Here is an 18,100-nt window from a genome sequence, read left to right on the forward strand (position 1 = left end):
TGCATCTCAGAAGCAGGTGCATTCCTGCTGTCAGGAACCTGTCCAAAGCAGCCCCGTCTTGAGATGTGTGTGTTTCACAGATTGTTCTTTGGCGATGTAGCTTCTAAGATGGTTTTGCATCGCAGCCTGAAACCTGGCTCCTACAAAGCAGTCACTCACTGACAGAGGGACCCAAAGGGCTTGCTCTGGGGCTGGCTGTGGGCTATATGTCACTGTCACAGAGGAACGAACATGGACTTAAGTGGAATGCTCATGGCACTTTTTCTAGTTCTTGGTTTCCTACTGAAATCAGGACTTTATTTTTTAAAATCAAAAACATCTTTAATTTAGTCTTCAAAGAAGAAATTCTTTTTTTCCCCCAAGATAATACAAAAATGAGTATACATCTTCAAAGTATTTCCCTTTAACAGGAAACTTCACTTTATCAGATCTAAACATTAAAAGTAAAATATATTCTATGCTTTTGCCATTTTTAGACAAAGCAAAATCTAGCATTAAGTCAAGGAAACCCATTCATACTTCAGGCCCTCTCCTCCAGGAGCTAGCATTGATACCTTATTTCCATTTAACAAAATCTGGTCTACTTTAGTAATCTTTCTTCCTTCTGGTGTCATTTTTCAACTCATGACGTCTTTCAGTACTATATTGAGAATGTCACCCAGTCCTAGAAGAGTACCAACACTTTCCTTATTGCTCTTTGTAACAATGTGAATTCTCCATCCTATACATCTGTCCACAACCTCCAGTGACAGCAACTGTGACAGTTGGTAGTAGTGTCAGCTGCCATGGCTATGCTGGAAGTGGCCTGTGTCATCAAAGTTTGGACAGTGACTTTTTCAAAATCAGTGCTTTATATGCCTTCTATTCCTAACTTAGCCTGAAGATTTTAGGTTTTATTTTGGGACAGATTTCCAAGCAGTTAAAACATGTACATACCATAGCTTATCTCTCTGTAAAACTGTAAGCACAGAGCAGATTAAGAAATAAACAATCCAATTCCTCACAGCAATGAGTCCAGTGAGGGACGAGAGGCTGGATATGCACTTCCATCCATGAACTGCTCTGGAGCAGCTGAGATATGTGACTTGCTGGTGTCACATATTTAGGACCTGTTTGGCGGCAGCTAGTCCTGTATTTACTAATTCTCCTCTAATCTCAAGGAGCCTCTGGGAATAGCTTAATTCTGCATCTTTTTTTTTTTTTTTTTTTGTAGAAACAGAGTTTCATTTTGTCATCCTTAGTAGAGTGCCGTGGCATCATACGCCTCACAGCAACCTCCAACTCCTGGGCTTAGGCAATTCTCTTGCCTCAGCCTCCCAAGTAGCTGAAACTACAGGTGCCCGTCACAACGCCCAGCTATTTTTTTGTTGCAGTTTGACTGGGGCTGGGTTTGAACCTGCCACCTTCGGTACATTGGGCCAGCACCCTACCCACTGAGCCATAGGCTCTGCCCCATTAATTCTGCATCTTTAAGCTTAAGTTAAAATCAGTTTCTTCCCTCCATCTGAGCTCTGGCTACAGATGGCCACATGAGACACCTATCTCTGAAAGGAGCTGCCTCCCTCACCTAACAACTTACTAACTACATGAACTGTTTTCTGCAGTGTCATTCATATGTGTGCCATCTGTTTCACCATTACCCTTGTTTCCTAGAGCCATTTTGGATGGACTCTCTCTCACACACATACACTTTGTAAACACTAGGGTTTTGAGGTGAGAGGAAGTTTTGAGCAAAGACATATCCACAACTTTTAATCCAACCGTCTCTTTTCTTTTGTCAGTAATTTCTGCAAAATCCTCCTTCATGCTGTCCTCTCTGTCCTGGATGGTGACACTCATTTGTCATTGTCCATGGCTCATTGAGCACTGATCACTTGTGTAAACCTCTGTATCATTTGCACTGTAAACATCTCGAATTTGGAGACCGGATCTTCATGACATTTGCACTTTCCTTGGCTCTAGGCCAGTTCTGCAGGTGTCAGAGGTGCTCAGTAACGTTTGACCCACCCTTTGAGAATAAGAAGGCTTTTCATATGTTTATAGTGGCTTCCTTGTACAGTCCGGCCTCTGCTGGCTTCTTCTCTGTCTCACAACTCTGGAAGGAGCAGGTGCCCCTGTGAAGGGCTGATTCCTGAAGAAATTTAACCTCTGCCAGACACTGGGCTGAGAAGGTACATCCACTGACTTATCTAATCTTCAAAATAGTCCTATAAAGTGCATATGATTTTTAGATAAAGATATGAAAACATGGAGTCACCCCAAGTAACACAGCCAGTAAGAAACAGAGACTGGACTTTGTGCCAGAGCTACTCGATGCCAACACCTTTGCCTATGAGCCTCTACGCTGTGTGCAGAAGCTTGAAGTTTTCTACCTTCCCATTGTCTTGCCCTGAGTCCAGGTAGTGGTGGTTGGCATTTAATAACTAGTATTAACTAAATGACAATGTACCTGCTTTCCTAGAGTCTGTGAAGACATGGCTTTCTGGAGTCAAGTTTCTGAAGCATCATCCTATGTATTAGGAAAATTATTTTCTGGGTGCACAAGCTGCATATGGTCCCTCGTGGCAGACTCATTTCGTGTCCCCGCCATAGGCCCTGGCACTGGTTGTTTCTGTCCACACAGAATAGATGGTTTCAAGCTTCTGTCCCTGCTACTGTCCATCTAAGGGCAGATGCAGGCCATCAGGGTGTCCAGGAGCTGATGACTGACAGAGCTTAATGGGTAAGATGCCAGCGCTCCCAACTTTCCATCAGGATAACACAGAAGCCCTCACCATCAAGTGGAATGCCCCCTGGTCCTGCCTTGGCCTGCTCTGTCCCTGGATCCCTTCCCATGTCCAAACGGTGCCTCCTGGGCCACAACCTGCCTGTGCACTCTGTCTCCAAACCTGCTCACAGAAGCCCAGGGAAGAAAGAGCCCAGGTCCTGACAGGGCCACACTCTCACATTTGGACTATAGGTAGGAGGAAAAGTAGCCCACAAGCCTTACCAGGTTTGTGTAGATAACCCCAAGGGTCAGCTGCAAGGTGCTGGCAGGAGAGGCTGGGGGACATTCAATGAAGAGAAACAGTCTGGGGTCTGGAGGGAGATCAGGATTCATTAATAGGGACCAGTGTGGAAAAGAGATTTTGAGGGAACACAGTATTTCTGGCTCTTAACTGATCAGGTCTCTCTCCTTATCTCTCCCTTCAGCTCTCTCTCTCTCTCTGTCTTTTCCATCAACTGAGGCCAGCTCTGTGTGTTCACTCACCCTCCTTGTGGGCAGCCACACCACTCATTTCAGTCTTGCATGGATTATCCTATGTTTAGGTTCTTTATCTTTCTCTCCCTTGAAACAAACTATAGTAATTACAATAATGATGGGGTGGCTGTAATGAGAGAGGACAAATGAGAGATCTCAGTGCAAGCAGAGTCTGTGTGGGAAAGTGTCGCCTCCCCTTCCCAGGGCTGTGTCCCTCATCCTCTGCTCATCTGTCACTTCAGTCACCTTGTTTAACTCAGAGAAGGTAATTTGTTGGGTACCACAAATTCACAAATGTGACTTTGGCATAAAGTGGTATCTGGCAAGTTGAATCACAGTCTCTGCTGAGCAGATTGTGCTGTAATTACGGTGCAATTCCCAGCTGGAGATGAGGCATGATGTGGACCTGGGCAAAATGGTTGTGCCATGTGTTCCTCGTGGTTTTGCTTATCTGTTCACAGACAGGGATCTGCATCCAATTCATTCTGAGGTTAAAATATTTTAATTATTTAGAGGGGTGGAACAAGATGGCAGACTAGAGACATCTCCACACCAGATGCTTTTGGTCATATGGGGGAGAGAGGACTCCAGCTACCCCTGGCTGGATTGTCCTGCCCAGAAGCATCGTTCTGGGGGCACAGTGAGACAGTGGCAGACTCCAGGAGCCTAGAGGAAGCCACTCCAACACCAAGCACAGAGACAAAGAAATTTAAGGAGAGGGAGTAAGTGAGAAGAAAAAGTAGGGGAAGGAAGTGAACAAGAAGAAAACACACATGAGGAATAAGCAAAAAAAAAAAAAAAAAAATCTGGCAACATGAAAAACCAGAAGAGATCCATCTCCATAAGATCCCATAGAGAATTCCACCCACAAACAAATTATGGAAATGACAGAAAGGGAATTTAGAGTATGGATGCCAAAAAAGATGACAAGAATTGAAGGGAAAGTGGAGATACTCTTGTTATTTATAAGGTCAGTGTAATTCATGAGTTATCTAAACAGTGCTTACCAATGGCCATCATTCAAACAGGAATGCATAAAATCAGTTATTTAAAATATTTTGGTAAAGGAGGAAATTAGAACCAGAGACTGTATCTACTGAAAGAGCAGAAGTTCCTTGCATGATGACAGGAATTCAAAAGCTGCACCTTCACTGGTCTTTTCCTGAGAGTGTGACCTTGGGCACACCATGCTCCATCTCGAAGTCTTGGTCCCTCAGTGGTGAGAGGAGGAGAAGGGAGAAACCCTCAGGCCTGCTCTGCTCTGGGAACTCATGTTTCTTCAATGCTCCTTAAACTTAATCAGTTATCTTTTGGAAAAACCTAAGATCTTCCTTCTTTCTTTAATGGTATTTGAATTTTAAAATAAACAAAACATTGTTGAGTGTAGACACAGCTTCTCATGAAGTGCAGGGTCTCTGTGCAGTTCTCAGAGCCCTGCATGTGAGGCTTCAGGGGTCTGCGAAGCTGCTGCTTAGCCCAGGCTTCTCTCACCAGTCTGGGCAGGATGGTGGGCACGGGGGTGGGGCAGGCTGGGGACTTGCTCTGCACAGCCTTGGTCCTACCATGCCACCCCCACACAGGAGGTGTCCTCTGGGTGCTGGCCTTGTCATGGTGAAGGCATGTGTGTTGTGCCATGGGGTGGGGGTTCAGTTCAAATGTGCCCCCGTAGAACAAAGAATTAATGCTTTGAATCTTTGTTTCTAGCAAGTGCCAGGAGTGGTGTGTCCACTCCAGAGCACATGTCCATGTGTGCTGGGAAGTGAAGGGCTGGGGTCCCAGAGGCTTGGTCCTGCGCCCTCTGCCTCTTGTTCTGCCCTGAGGCTGCCGGCTCCAGGTGCAGCCCCAGCACGTCAGCCACAGGGACAGCTGCCTACCTTATGTCAGAAGTCCCTGTCCAATCCCACCCTTGCCTATAGTGAAGAAAGCCGGGTTCTCTGGGGAATTTTTCCCTGGGTGGGGCCCTGCTTCCTCCCATAGTGGTTATGAATCACTAAGGGGTGGGGGGAAAGACCCTGGGGAGGTGTTAAAACCTCAGGGTCAGCTGGTGTGTGACAGCTCTCAGCACTCTGAGCTTTCTCCCTGCACTTGGCCTCCTAGGGGCAGGCCACCCACCACCTGCAGGGTAGAGCCAGCCCTGCCTGCCTCTCAATGGGCATGACCAGCCCAGCCATCGGGGGGCTGACAGGTGCCACAGAAGATTTCTCTCATGTTTAGGATATGCCATTAATTAGGCTTTGCACCTCCACTTTAGCATAAATTGAGTGGGGGATAATGTCTGCGTCCACTCCACAGAGATGCGACAGCCATGGAGAAGGAGGTGCTAGCTCTGTTCATGACCACCCCCTCTCCACCTTCCCTGGTTATCCCTCCCTGTCACTGCCCCCACCCTCAGTGTCTGATCTGGTGCTGTCTCAGATCCTGCTGTCTGCACCCACGTGGGCAGCCAGGACAGCATCCAGTGTGAGCGGGGCTGTACTTTCTCCCACAGGTAGGCCCCCTCCCTTCACTTCACCAGCACCAGGACAGCACCTCTTCAGAACATCACTCTCTGGGTCCTCATTTCTTGGCTTGTAGGCACAGAGGTGGGGTGGAGGGCTCTTCTGTGAGCAGAGGCCTGCGACTTTTATGATGGAACTCATCACTACTGGGTCTGTCTGTACTGTGTAGAGAATGACAGGCCTGACAAAGCTTCTGAGTGATGTTCCATCCACAGATTTGGGCGTGTGTCACATACAGAATCAGTACAAGCAAACGACCAGGTGTGAGGAAAATAGATATTGACAGGGTGTTACATATCAGAGTCCATGTGTGAGAGTCCTAAAATATGCCGATTGTTCCCTGGCATTTTGCAAACACTTTTAAAAAACTAAACAGCACTGCAAAAGAAAGCTTGTTAGTGTTGCAGTGAGAGGTGAACGGGGACTCCGTCAAATGTCAGCCAGATCTTCAGGATCTTCTGGGTGTATAGAAATGCGCCCAGAAAGCCTCTGGGAGGCCATTTGCATCTGAATGGTCCATTTCTGCTGGCCTCAGGAGAGCCCTCCACAGCAGACTTCACCTCAATATCTCCAAATCTACCCACATTGTGGCCTGCAGGATGAGCTTGCCGCAGATGCCCAGTGACACTTACCCTCTGTCTGAAAGCATCCAGAGCAAACGTCTGGTCTCTCAGTCCCTTCCCAAATCTCCCAACCTCAGCCCAGCCCTGCACAGGCTCCTCCACAACCTCCTGCTGGAAGATACCGAGGTTGACTTTGACTTCTTGTATGCACTCCAGCTGGAGCATGGGCAGTCGTGAGCCAGCACTGATGCTTTGGTTGCACTGGCCAGAGGGGTGGCTCTCATAAGATAGGGTCTAGATGGGAGGGCAGTGGGAGAGGGGGCTTTAAAGGTAGGGCAGAAAGATGATGGGGCTACCTGAGGTCAGAGGGGCATTGTGCTGTAGTTAATTGATCACATCTGCCCTGAGGAGGGGAGGGGGCCTATCCAAAGCCGTTACTTACACTGCTCAACCTGCAAATGCAGTGAGAGTTCAAAATTATTTACTAAGTGAATGAACAGCCAGACACCCAAATCAATCTATTAGGGACAGCAGAGCTAAACTATGGACCACAGCTCAGCTCCGAAGGGTCTCCTTTGGTTAGCCTGTATTCAGGGGCTCACTGCTATTTTTTAAACTCCAGACAACTTGGTTTTGGGGCCATCACCATACCATAATATATAATTTCCTCAGGGATCTCCTAGACAATAAAACCAAATCACCCATCTATAAATTTTGTCCATTCCTTTTTGGAGAAATACAGCCAGGTGTATTACCTTTTGCATATTAGGCGTAGTGGGCCTAGGCTAAGACAGAAAGGTGTCAGGCCTAGGCTATAATGGAAAAATATCAGTTAACTCCTGGCAAATTTCCAGACTGCAAGCTTTCCAAAAAAAAAAAAAAAAAAAAAAAGAAAGAAGTCTAGTTCACTCTAAGGATAGATGGGAAAGTACTAATTAATTTCTTACTTTTAGTTCACTCCAAGTTTCTTGCTTGGCTAACTCCCTGGGAAACAGATCTGGAGGTACCAACTGTTCCTGGACTGATTTTTAAACAATACCAGGTGGGGAAAGTACTAAAACTAAGATGTATGAGGGAAAAGTACTGAACTAAGATGTATGGGGGGGAAATATTAAAACAAAAATGTATGACATATGACTAACTGACCGCAAAATTCTGCTTCTGTCCAATGCTTGCTTGCTTCCCTACGTGGATGCACCTGGACAGCCTGTGTGCCAACCAGGATGCAGACCAAGCCTTAAAATCCCAAACCCTTGGCTTGACACCTGTAGCACAATGGTTACAGTGTCAACCACATACACCGAAGTTGGTGGGTTTGAACCCAGCCCAGGCCAGCTAAAACAACAATGACAATTACAATAAAAAAGAGCCATGTATAGGTGGCATCTATAGCTCAAAGGAGTAGGGCACCAGCCCCATATACTGGAGGTGGGGGGCTCAAACCCAGCCTGGGCCAAAAAGTGCAAAAAAAAAAAAAAAAAAAAAAAGGAGGGGGAGAGACAAGATGGAGGACTGAAGCCAGTTTTCAACAGAGGCTCCCGTCTGGAAGGAGAATTAAGGGACAGGAATTTAGTAAGTATCCTGGTGGATTTGAGCCACACCAAGAGAGAAGGTTGAAGAATGCACATCATCAACACCACTGAGGAAAGCTGTGATCACAAGGATGCAAACAAAAGCAAAACGGCTCACTTCTGAATATTCTGAAGCCATACCACCTGTCTCCCTGGGCAACCAGAGGAGGCCACCAGTGAGAAAAGGATTTGCCTGACACTGCTCACAAACCTGGGAAGCTTCCAGGGCAGGGCCGACTCAGAGAGGTAATCAGACACAAACCTCCAGCAGCAAAGATGTTTGAACTCAGAACAGCCCGTCTTCTGTAGGCGATTTTAGCAGAAATAGAGACAGAACCCCGCAAAGTTGTCTGTTCTGTTCTGTTCTGTTAACAACATCAATCAGGGACGGGGCTAAGCCTGAGTGAACACCTCCCTCCCACCACCTGCATCAAGCAGTCAAAGATGTCAGGCCCCATCTCCTCCTGCTAGATAGCGGCAGACTGCAGGGGCCTGGCAGACTTCCTTGCAATTCAGGCAGGTGAAAACCCCTGGAGTATCTGTTCACTACTGGCAACTGGGTTAGCCATCTGCAGAGATACCAGTGACTGGGTCCGATGGAGGGGCAAAGTGGGCAATGAGACATCAACCTTCCCAGACTGATCTATTTGCTAGGTGGCTCCTCCTGACTCAATGCAGCACTAGAGTAAGCCATATCAGAGGAGTCACCAGACCCCTGTGATCCAGTTCCCAGAGACCTCTTGAACTCTCCCACCTGAGACAGGTGCCAATTGAGACAATTGATTTGGACCCTTTGAACTGAACTAATAGACTGAGGACTTTTCAGGCGGTACCCTGGGTATGCAGTTGTAGGAAGGTTTGATTTTCCTTTTCCTTTTCAAATTGGTGCCAGAGGTGGGCGGGCGGGGTGACTTAATTGCTGGTTTTTCCACACAGCTGAGACTTCAAGCCAGAGTAAATGTTACAATAGGATTGAACAGAAACCAATGAAAACAAGACAGAACCACTTCACCCGACACACAAGACAGGGCTCCAGTTTCTCAGGCCACAACATTGTACGGGCCCTCGATAAAGCCTCAGGGGAAAAATCAAAGGGAGGAAACAACCATGGGGCGAAATCAGCGGAAAAACTCTGGTAACATGAATAACCAGAATAGATCAACCCTCCCCAAGAAAAGATACGGCAGATGTGATTGAAGATCCCATTCATAAACAACTGGCTGAGATATCAGAAATCGAATTCAGAATTTGAATTGCAGACAAGATTAATAAAATTAGGAATTCGAGGAGCAATTCAAAAGTTGTCTCAAGAATTTAACGAATTTAAAGACAAAAACCACCAAAGACTTAGACACACTGAAGCAAGAATTTACAGCCCTCAAAGATATGAAAAATACAGTAGAATCCCTCAGCAACAGAATGGAGCAAGCAGAAGAAAGGATTTCTGGCATTGAAGATAAAGTCTTCAAACGCTCCCAATCTCTCAAAGAGGAAGAGAAATGGAGAGCAAAAATGGATCATTCACTCAGAGAACTCTTGGATAATTCGAAGAAAAGCAATATACAAATAATTGGGATTTTGGAGAATGATGAAGTGGCCTTGAAGGGCACAGAGGCCCTTCTGCATGAAATTATGAAAGAAAATTTCCAGACACGCCTAGAGAATCTGAAATTCAGATAACAGACAGCTTCAGAACCCCAGCACGATTCAACCCCAATAAGTCATCCCACAGGCATATCATAATTAGCTTCACTAAAGTTAATATGAAAGAGAAGATTCTCAAAGCAGCCCAGCAAAAGAAAACCATTACGTACAAAGGAAAAAATATTAGAATAACTGCAGATCTCTCTCCTGAAACTTTTCAAGCCAGAAGAGGGTGGTCATCAACTTTTAATCTCCTAAAGCAAAATAACTTTCTACCCAGGATCTTGTATCCAGCTAAACTGAGTTTCATTTATGATGGAGAAATTAAATACTTCAATGACATTCATATGTTGAAAAAATTTGCCATAAGTAAACCAGCTCTTCAGGATATTCTCAGACCTATCCTCCACAATGACCAACCCAATCCTATACCACAAAAGTAAACTCACACAGAAACTTCAGATCAAATTCCAACTTCCACACTGGTGAAAGGATTAAAAATGTCCACTGGACCTTTGAAAAACTCGATACCCAAAATTGTACCAGACTTATCAATACTCTCCATTAATGTGAATGGCTTAAACTGTCCCCTAAAGAGGCATCGATTAGCTGACTGGATACAAAAACTCAAGCTAGATATTTGTTGCATAAAAGAGTCACATCTTAACTTAAAAGACAAATACAGACTCAGGGTGAAAGGATGGTCATCCATATTTCAGGCAAATGGTACTCAGAAAAAAGCAGGTGTTGCAATTTTATTTGTAGATACAGTAGGCTTTAAACCATCAAAAGTAAGGAAGGACAAGAATGGTCACTTCATATTTGTTAAGGGTAATACTCAATATGATGAGATCTCAATTATTAATATCTATGCACCCAACCAGAATGCACCTCAATTTATAAGAGAAACTCTAACAGACATGAGTAACTTGATTTCCTCCAGCTCCATAATCGTCGGAGATTTCAACACTCCTTTGGCAGTGTTGCATGGATCCTCCAGCAAGAAGCTGAGCAAAGAAATCTTAGATTTAAACATAACCATCCAATATTTAGATTTAGCAGAGATCTACAGAACATTTCATCACAACAAAACTGAACACACATACTTCTCATAAGCCCACGGAACTTACTCTAAAATTGACCACATTTTAAGTCACAAGTCTAACCTCAGTAAATTTAAAGGAATAGAAATTACTCCATGCATCTTCTTGGACCATCATGGAATAAAACTTGAACTGAGTAACAACAGGAATCTGCATACTCATACAAAAACATGGAAGTTAAATAACCTTATGCTGAATGATAGCTGGGTCAGAGATGAGATTAAGAAAGAAATCACCAATTTTTTGGAAAAAACGACAATGAAGACACAAACTATCAGAACCTCTGGGACACCGCAAAGGCAGTTCTAAGAGGGAAATTTGTAGCACCTCAAGCCTTCCTCCAGAGAACGGAAAGAGAGGAAGTTAACAACTTAATGGGACATCTCACGCAACTGGAAAAGGAAGAACATTCCAACCCCAAACCCAGTAGAAGAAAAGAAATAACCAGAATTAGAGCAGAATTAAATGAAATTGAAAACAAAAGAATAATACAACAGATCAATAAATCAAAAAGCTGGTTTTTTGAAATGGTCAATAAAATAGATAAACCTCTGGCCAACCTAATCAGAAAAAAAAGAGTAAAATCTCTAATATCATCAATCAGAAACAACAAAGACGAAATAACAACAGACTCCTCACAAATCCTAAAAATCCTTAATGAATATTACAAGAAACTTTATTCTCAGAAATATGAAAATCTGAAGGAAAGTGACGGATACTTGGAAGCACGCCACCTTCCAAGACTTAACCAGAATCAAGTGGAAATGTTGAACAGACCCATATCAAGTTCAGAAATAGCATCAACTATACAAAACCTCCCTAAAAAGAAAAGCCTGGGACCAGATGGTTTTACATGAGAATTCTACCAAACCTTTAAAGAGGAATTAGTACCTATATTACTCAACCTGTTCCAAAAGGTAGAAAAAGTAGGAAGACTACCCAACACGTTGTATGAAGCAAACATCACCCTGATCCCCAAACCAGGAAAAGACCCAACAAGAAAAGAAAATTATAGACCAATATCACTAATGAATATAGATGCAAAAATATTCAACAAGATCCTAACAAACAGAATCCAGCAACACATCAAACAAATTATACATCATGACCAAGTTGGTTTTATCCCAGGGTGTCAAGGCTGGTTCAATATACGTAAATCTATAAATGTAATTCAGCACATAAACAAATTAAAAAACAAAGACCATATGATTCTCTCAATCGATGTAGAAAAAGCTTTTGATAATATCCAGCATCCCTTCATGATCAGAACACTCAAGAAAATTGGTCTAGAAGGGACTTTTCTTAAACTGATAGAGGCCATTTACAGCAAACCCACAGCCAATATCATATTGAATGGAGTCAAATTGGAATCATTTCCACTCAGATCAGGAACCAGACAAGGCTGCCCATTATCTCCATTGCTTTTCAACATTGTAATGGATGTTTTAGCCACCGCAATTAGGGAAGAAAAGGCGATCAAGGGTATCCACATAGGGTCAGAAGAGATCAAACTTTCGCTCTTCACAGATGATATGATTGTATATCTGGAAAACACTAGGGACTCTACTACAAAACTCTTAGAAGTGATCAAGGAATACAGCAGCATCTCAGGTTACAAAATCAACATTCATATATTGGTAGCCTTTATATATACCAACAATAGTCAAGTTGAAAAAACAATTAAGGACTCGATCCCATTCACAGTAGTGCCAAAGAAGATGAAATACTTGGGAGTTTATCTAACTAGCCTATACCACAAAATCCCAAGACCAGAGATGTTGGCATGGATGTGGAGAAAAGGGAACACTTCTGCACTGCTGGTGGGAATGCAAATTAATACATTCCTTTTGGAAAGATATATGGAGAACACTCAGAGATCTAAAAATAGATCTGCCATTCAATCCTGTAATTCCTCTGCTGGGCATATACCCAGAAGACCAAAAATCACAACATAACAAAGATATTTGTACCAGAATGTTGATTGCAGCCCAATTCATAATTGCTAAGTCATGGAAAAAGCCCAAGTGCCCATTGATCCATGAATGGATTAATAAATTGTGGTATATGTACACCAAGGAATATTATACAGCCTTAAACAAAGATGGAGACTTTACCTCTTTCATATTTACATGGATGGAGCTGAAATATATTCTTCTTAGTAAAGTATCTCATGAATGGAAGAAAAATTACCCAATGTACTCAGCCCTACTATGAAACTAATTTGGGGCTCTCACATGAAAGCTATAACACAGTTACAACCTAGCAATAGGGGGAAGTGGGAAAGGGAGGGCAGGGAGGGGGGTGGTGGGTAGAAGGAGGGGGATCGGTGGGATCATACCTGTGGTGCATCTTACAGGGGTATTTGTGAAACTTGGTAAATGTAGAATGTAAATGTTTTGGCACAGTAACTGAGATAATGCCAGGAAGGCTATGTTAACCATTGTGATGAAAATATGTCAAATGGTCTATGAAGCGAGTGTATGATGTTCCATGATCATATTAATGTATACAGTTATGATTTAATAATAAAAATATAACCGAGTGTTGTGATGGGCACCTGTAGTCCCGGATACTTGGGAGGCTGAGGCAAGATAATTGCTTAAGCCCAAGAGTTTGAGGTTGCTGTGAGCCATGATGCCATGGCACTCTACCCAGGATGACATAGTAAGACTCTGTCTCAAAAAACAAACAAACAAACAAACAAAAAAACAACCCCTTGAGAACTCGGGGCTGCTCTCAGAAACCCCCTGTTAGCACCCTGAGGTGGTCTCCAGTCAGCTGTTTAATAAAAAGAAAAACTCCTCTTTAAATTTAACTTGTTTGGAAGTATTGTGTTTGTGGAACTCCTGGGCATAACATGCATGGTGTTATGAGCTAACATGAGAAATATTAAAATATCATCTCTGTCTCTCAGTGAGTGAAAATCATTTTGGTGCAAAAGTTTCATGAATTTCTTATTATATTTCTACAGCTTTATAAAAAAATCTCTATTAATTTATTTCTTGTTCAGGTTTTGATGAAGTCTATTGCTGGGAGGATTGGGGTGAAGGAAACCATCATCTATAGCTGGTAGAAAATGACTAAGGAGATTTTGAGTATCTTTTAATGTATAAAAAACTCCATGTTCCAGAAACTGCACTCCTGGTAGTCCCTACCATTGAAATGATACTATCAGGTTACAGCAATAGTTTGTGTTTAAGGATGCATTACTGCATTCTTTGTGTTTAGTGGCAAAAATTGGAAGCAAAGAAATTTTCCCAATATTGGAGCAATGGTACAGTATGTTATGGTTTATCCATACCACAAAATTATAGTCATAAAAATAAAACAAAAAATGTAGAGCAGTTCCACCCACAGGCAGGGGTGTTTGGGAAGTATTACAGGAGAAGGACGCAAAGTGCACACATCGGGTGACTGCTCTGTGGTCAGAGGAAGGAGGACTAAGGCTCTATGCACAGACAGCTATGTATGCACAGTTTGTGTGATGTCATAAGTAGACCTATGTGTGATGATCACATGGGCTTGGAGAGATTTACTTACAAGAGCCGTGTGTGGCTAAGATATGGTTACAAGTGAAAGGGGAGGGTGGAAAAAGAGAAGACTAAAAAGGGAAATAAGACCCCAAAATTGCACTTTAAAAAATGAACATTTATAGCCTAGTGGGGTGGCTCACTCCTGTAATTCCAGCAATCTGAGAGGCCAAGGCAGGTGGATTTCTTGAACTTACGAGTTCAAGACCAGCTTGAGCAACAGCAAGACCCTATATCTACAAAATATACATATATATAAATAAAAAATAAAAACTAGCTGGGTGTTGTGGTGGGTGCCTGTACTTCAGCTACTCAGCAGGCTGATGCAAGAGGATTGTTTGAGCCCAAAAGTTTGAGGTTGTCATGAGCTCTGACACCATGGCACTCTACCCAGGGTGAAAAAGTGAGGCTCTATCTCAAACAAAGCAAAACAAAACAAGGATTTAGCTGGTATGGTGCTGTGCTCCTATAGTCCTAGCAACTGAGGAGGCTGTGGGAGGATCTCTTGAGCCCAGGAGTTCAAGTCTAGTCTGAGCAACATAGCAAGGCCTTCATTTCAAACAAAATAAGTAAAAATAGGCAAAAGCTAGCTTTTATGACCTGATCTATTCCAGTAAAATTGTGTATGTATAAGAATAGTGCTCTATGCAGCCATTCAATATTGGGTGTCCATGGTTCACTGGTGGATGAGAGAAAGGAGTTGGGTGAATGTGTAAACTGTGATCTATTTGGTTAAAAATGAATAGACAGCCAAATAACCAAATAAAATTGTTTTTATAAAAGAATAGCAAAGCTGGAGGTCTCACGTTTCCTGGTCTCAAAAATTACTACATGTACAAAGCTACAATAATCAAAATGGTGTGATACTGGAATAAAGACACCAGTGGAATAAAATATGGATCTCAGAAATAAGCCCTCACTTATACAGTCATATGATTTTCAACAAGGGAGCAAAGACCATTCAGTTAGGCTAAAGGCAGTCTCTTTAACAAATGATTTTGGTAAAATTGAATATCTACATGCACCATGATATAATTAGACCCATGCTTTATAATATATACAAAAATTAACTCAAAATGGATCCAAGACCTAAATATAAGAGCTAAAACTACAAAAATCTTAGAAGAAAACAAAAAGGAAAGTTTCGTGACTTCAGATTTGGAAATCTTCTTGGCTATGACATCAAAACATTGGCCACAAAAGAAAAAAATAGATAAATTAAACTCAAAATTAAACACATTTGTGCTTCCAAAGACACTGTCAAGAAAGTGAACTGGAGACCATTCTTCTAAGTGAAACATCATAGGAGTGGAGAAACAAACTCAATTACTCAGTATGAGGTTGGAACTGATCAATTAACACTTACGTGCACATATAGGATTAAATCTCAATGAAAATAAATCTGGGGGGAAGGGAATGGGTAAATTCACACCTATTGGGTACAGTGAACACTGTCTGAGTGGAGGTCACACTTATAACCTTGACTCAATTTGTTCAGAAAACAAAGTATGTAGATCTAGGGCAAGATGGCTGGCTGGAGCCAGCTTTTCACTGAGGCTCCCCTCCAGAAGGAGAGTTAAAGGACAGAAGTTTAGCAAGTAAGCTGATGGTTTGGAGCTGAGCCAAGAGAGAAGGTTGAAGAACGCACATCAACCCTGCTGAAAGAGTGACAACCCCAAGGATACAAACAAAAGGTACAAAATCCATCACCAAGCAGATGGGAGTCCCCTCCCCAATGAGAACGGCTCACCGTATACTTCCTACAAACAAGCAAGCAGAGTTAAAACATCCTCCTATTTTATTCCATGGGAGAGACCCTCTAAAAAACAGAGCTCCTTCCCCTACTAGCATGCCATGGCACTCTCCTGCCAGGCCTAAAACTGTATATATTCTCTACCTGCAATCTGAACTCCCAGCACTCCCCTCCACTCACCCTGAGGTCTGGAACCCTGTCCCCATTGGAGTGCAGATTCTTGGGCATTTTCTTGAGAGGTGTGGACAGGGCATGGGCTGTGGCTGGTGTGTGATGATTCTGAAGCATGGGAGTAAGGAGAAGACAGACAACTGAGAAGGAACCATACAGGAGCGGCGGTGCCCCAAGGCACAGAACAGCAGCTGTAGGGGCGGGATCAATAGGGCTCACACTCCTGGGGATATTCTGGAGAGACACTCCTTGTCTCTCTGGGAAACTAGAGGAAGCCAAGCATCTTCTCCAGGTGGCAGTAACTGGTGGAACAGATCTAGGACAGAAATGCAGGCCCTGTAAGTAAAGGGTATACCTGAGGCAGTACCAGCCCGGGCAGGGCACAGTGGGGACTAGAATATGCATATGCAGAGACAGCAGACTCCCAGGGCAGGGCTGAACCTGAGGACTGCTTTACTGAGCCTAAGATGCACCCAGCCCTCGGGGTATCATAGCTGAGACAAAGGCAGGCAGGCAGAGGCTGGACCTGACAGCTGAGTGTGAGCCCTAACAGCGCCCATCCCAACACAGACTGTTGCCAAGACAGGACAGTGGGACATCAGGGCTGAGTTGCAGTTTCTGTGAACTCAAACAGTATCTGATCCACAGGGGAATATAGACAGGATAGAAACAAATTCTGCAAAAATGTAAGTGTCAGCAACATCAATCAGGGTTAGGCTGGAACTGAGTGAATCACCCAGCCTAACCCTGGTTGATTAGGGTTAAGCACCCCAGGTTGTTAGGCCTTACCTCCCCCTGCTGGAGAGTGGCAGAGAGCTGCACCCTGGCTAAGGAGACATAGATCTCCCTGTGACTCAGGCAGGCACAAACCCCTGGACCTTCTGCTCATTGGAAGGAACTGGGTCACAGCCCTGTAAGATTACCAGTGACTGGGTGTGACAGAAGTGCAAGGTAGGGAAAGAGGCATCAACCTTCCCAGACTAATTCATTTGCTGGGTGGGTCCTTCTGACCTTATGGAACACTGGAGTGAGTCATACTTGAGCTGCCAGCAGACTCCTGCTATCCAGTTTCCAGAGACCTTTTGAACTCCCCCACCTGAGACTGGTGCTGACTGAGACAATTGATTTGGACCTCTTGAACTGGGCCGATCACCCGAGTACTATCCAAAGTGGTACCCTGGGTGTGTGGTTGTGGGAAGGTTTGATTTTTTTCCTTTTCCAATTGTTGTCTGTGGGGGTGGGGTGGGGTGACTTAATTGTTGTTATTTCTCCAGCAATTAAGACTTCAACCCAGAGTAACTGAGTCACTAGGGTAGGACAGAGACCAGCTGAAAAGAAGGCAGAGCCACTTAGCTTCACCACACAAAGCAGGTGCCCAGTCTCTCATGCTGTAGCACTATACAATTCCTTGTCAAAACTCTAGGGGTAAAGGTATAGACACCAGTCCCAGCTTTTGGGCAAAGGGCTGGTTAATCACTACTCCTGGAGCCCCTAACCCAACTTCTCCTTATCTGCTCATCTAGCCAAATGGTGTAAAATAATTATGGGATGGAATCAGTGGGAAAAACTCAGATAACACGAATAACCAGAATAGATGAACCCCCCCTAAGGAAAGATATGGTGGACACAACTGAAGATCCCATTCATAAACAGATGGCTGAGATGTCAGAAATTGAATCCAGAATTTGGATTGCAAATAAGATTAATAGAATGGAGGCAAAGTTGGAATTAGAAATCTAAGGAGAATTTCAAAAGTTGTCTCAAGAATTCATGAATTCATAGACAAAATCACCAAAGATTTTGACACACTGAGACAAAAATTTGCAGCCCTCAAAGATTTGAGAAATACACTAGAATCCCTCAGTAACAGAATGGAGCAAGCAGAATAAAGGATTTCTGACATTAAAGACAAAGCTTTTGAATGCTCCCAAACTCTCAAAGAGGAAGAGAAATGGAGAGCAAAAATGGATCATTCTCTCAGAGAGCTCTGGGATAATTTGAAGAAAACTAATATTTGCCTTATAGG

At 43.5% G+C, this 18,100-nt stretch overlaps 1 pseudogene; it reads right to left on the bottom strand.

Moving 5' to 3' along the window:
* Nucleotides 1-494: 494 nt before the first annotated feature.
* On the bottom strand, nt 495-787 carry LOC128573471 (U6 snRNA-associated Sm-like protein LSm5; annotated as a pseudogene).
* Nucleotides 788-18,100: the final 17,313 nt, after the last annotated feature.

This window comes from Nycticebus coucang, chromosome 21, assembly GCF_027406575.1.
Source record: "Nycticebus coucang isolate mNycCou1 chromosome 21, mNycCou1.pri, whole genome shotgun sequence".
Classification (NCBI taxonomy): Eukaryota; Metazoa; Chordata; class Mammalia; order Primates; family Lorisidae; genus Nycticebus; species Nycticebus coucang.